Genomic DNA, 3,299 nt, shown 5'->3' on the forward strand with positions numbered 1-3,299 from the left:
ATGAGACTCAAACTCACCCCACCGTGATTATGCGTCGCAGCACCGCGACGCGTAATCACGGAAGTGTGAGTTCGAGTCTCATAACTGGCCGCCTACACTTTTTTTCTGCAAAATAGGGGTAGTTTATCCTGTTCAGGCTATATTATTAGCATTATCCTGCGTTTGAGAATTTAAAATCACTTCTTTAACTTTCTAAGACATCTCAACGCTTCTAAAGGCAAACTTCGTTTGTTTGTTTACGTTCATCGTTTTGAATTTGAATATACACATACATAGACACACACATACATATAAACACACACATATATATATGTATATTTAATTTTGCCAAGAAAAGGCTACAGTTTGATGAGGGCGAGCAATCCGAAACTTCAATATAAACATGTGTGTGTGTGTGTGTTTACTTTTAGAATACGCCTGTTCATTAGAACATGAAAAGCATTCACTGCGTGACACACAAATTTTTTCTCAAAAACAAAGCCCCGCTGTGAATGCATTTTGGATCTAGTGTACAGGAGCGTGTTAAAAATAACCGTACACATGTTTAGGTGATATACTGTCTTTTCGAGAACGATATATGGTGTACAATTAATATAGGACACATTCATATTCCCAGGACAAAATTAGGTTTCTACGACATAAACACGTGTAAAGTAAATCACGTCCGCTTCACCAGCAGGACGCTGACGCAAAACAAAACACGACGTGTTGTAAGCGAATTCAAAATGACGCAAAATTCATGCAAGGACTAACTTGGGAGACGAAATCTTTTTCCTAAACTATCGAGGAATTTTGGATATAAAATTAAATCATAGAATTAGATTAATAACTTGAAATATTTGTCAAAAACATGCCATTAAGCACTTTCCATAGGTTTTTCTCGAAAATATATTCTTGATGGATTCGACACATTGTATAAGCGGATACAACATAGCCTTCATTAATCAAGTAAATTTGCATCTGTCAAGAACATACACTGGATTATTAATTGAGCTAATTAGTGAATATCTTAACCTCGAAACTTAATCTTTCATTAAATAATTAATTAAATTTAATTCGACGGAAATGAATAAAGTACATTAAGTAAAGATGTCGTATACTGGCAGAGTGGTTCTTACAAGTTGAATATTTCGATATTGTTTGTGGGTGTTCAAACGATATTGGTGGGGTATTTCGGGTACTTGAGAAAACTCTTAGAGCTTGTGGACATATTGACGATAATAATGGGGTACCGCTAGAACCCGAGGAAAGGGTTAAAGATGTTAATGGTTACTTTAATTGTTTAATTAGAAATTTCTTGCAACTTTTGACCCTTTAGGTTTAGCGAATATTTTCCCCATGTTAGCGGTGCGACTCTAGCAATTGAGAAGACTTTTGAAGCTGGTGGGGTTTTAACGATACTGTGGGACAAATTCGGCACAAAATAAAACACTTTTACCGTTAGGGAGGGCGTTGATGGTAACTCCATAGCTCTGATAAGCTGACTATAACACTTTTTAATATTGAATATCGAAATGAAGTTAAAACGCAGCTTTGATTGTTAATTGAAGTCATAGTTTATATACTAGTACACACATACACACACACGCACGCGCATACACACACACACACACACACACACAGATACACACACACACACATATATATATATACTAGAAGCTAAGCCCGGTTTCACCCGGTCAGAGAACGACGCGAAGAGAGAAACGAAGACATAAAAAAGAGGAAGAAGGGGATACGAAGTGGTGTTTGGGCGACGGATCTTGGTAGAAAAAAAACAATGTCATGGTGAGTTAGTAAGGAGAGCAAAGCAAGATTGGACTTACCTGGGCTGGCAGGACGATAAAAAAATTGCGAAGTTGAAATTGGAGCAGTTGAAGTTGCCGTTGTTATCATAGGAGTGCCTCTTGGTAGACAACATTCTTCGTCCTTCCCTCGAGTGCACAAATAAAAAGACCATGGGGACAGCCAACGTACAGTTGTGCGTGTGAGAGTACTTGATCTGTCAGATTCAAACCAACCGCTTGCACTGATTGTCCCTGCGCCTTGTTGATTGTCATGGGAAAGCAGAGTTTGATGGGAAATTGCATGTTTAAACTTGTAGGTCGTATCGGAGTGGGTAAGGGACATGAGATTTATAAGTATGTCTTAGCCAGCGGCCGGTTCATTCAAGATTGTTGCCTACAGAACTCGGGAGCACAATTTTTTGATAATCATCCACATACAATTGCACATTATTGGAGCATCTAAATTCCTTAGTAGCATGATTGGCGTGCCAACTTTCAGATGCAGTTCGTGAGCTGGTAGATCTGCGGGTCCCCCTTTTTGTCAGATTTGTCATGGGCCGGCCGGTCTATCTCAGATACATGGGAAGCTGGATTAAATTTTTCATCAACACAGGGGAGCCGAAATAAATTTTTTCAATATCCAAGGGAAGCCAAATCGCGAAAAAGGTTGAGAAATGCTGATCTATAACGATGGTTTTTATTTAGGCACATCGTAAAAGTAATTATAATGAATTGCTTAATATAAAGAAAATTATTTTTTTTTCAAGCAAATACAGTTAGAAAAAATATTTACCACAAGGAGAAAGAGACAAAAATAAAATAACACGTGTCAAATTTGTTTTTTTTTCTAAAAACGTTCAATGACGTTAACTGGAGTGTGGGGTTGGAGTAGATGTCATTCCACCTTTTGATTTATCATTACCATTCTTTTCGTTCGATTTTATTTTTCCTCCACTTTTGTGTTTTTTTTCTGTCCTTGTGTTGTTTCCTCTGTGTTTCGACCCTATGTGGTTAATAAAAAAATTAAGCGTGACACAGAATGTGACAAGGTTAGCCTCTTTGAATGGGATGCAATAACATGAAATAAAGTGTCTTGCTCAAGGATACAACATGTTGTCGGGTCATTTATATGACGGTGACGATGGCATTTCCCTGGATTGCTCAGGAGCAAATTATAAATACAATTACAATGTCACGTGGATAATGCAGATTTATGTGTCACGAACAAACCATTTGAAAACTATGCATTATCCACGTGACATTTTAATTCCTTTTATAATTTGATCCAGAACAATCCAGGAAAATGCCATCATGACCGGTAAATAAATTTACGACATAATGATATAAAACCAGTTTGCTAAGCGCCAACGCACCAAAGTCACGGCACTTGTATCACTCTGGAAGTTCTATCGATTATTAATAAAAGAAATATGCATATATGTACAAACATGTACATATACATACATACATACATATATAGACATATATATATATATGTATACATATGTATGTATA

The sequence above is a fragment of the Octopus bimaculoides genome, chromosome 17 (assembly GCF_001194135.2).
Source record: "Octopus bimaculoides isolate UCB-OBI-ISO-001 chromosome 17, ASM119413v2, whole genome shotgun sequence".
Lineage (NCBI taxonomy): Eukaryota > Metazoa > Mollusca > Cephalopoda > Octopoda > Octopodidae > Octopus > Octopus bimaculoides.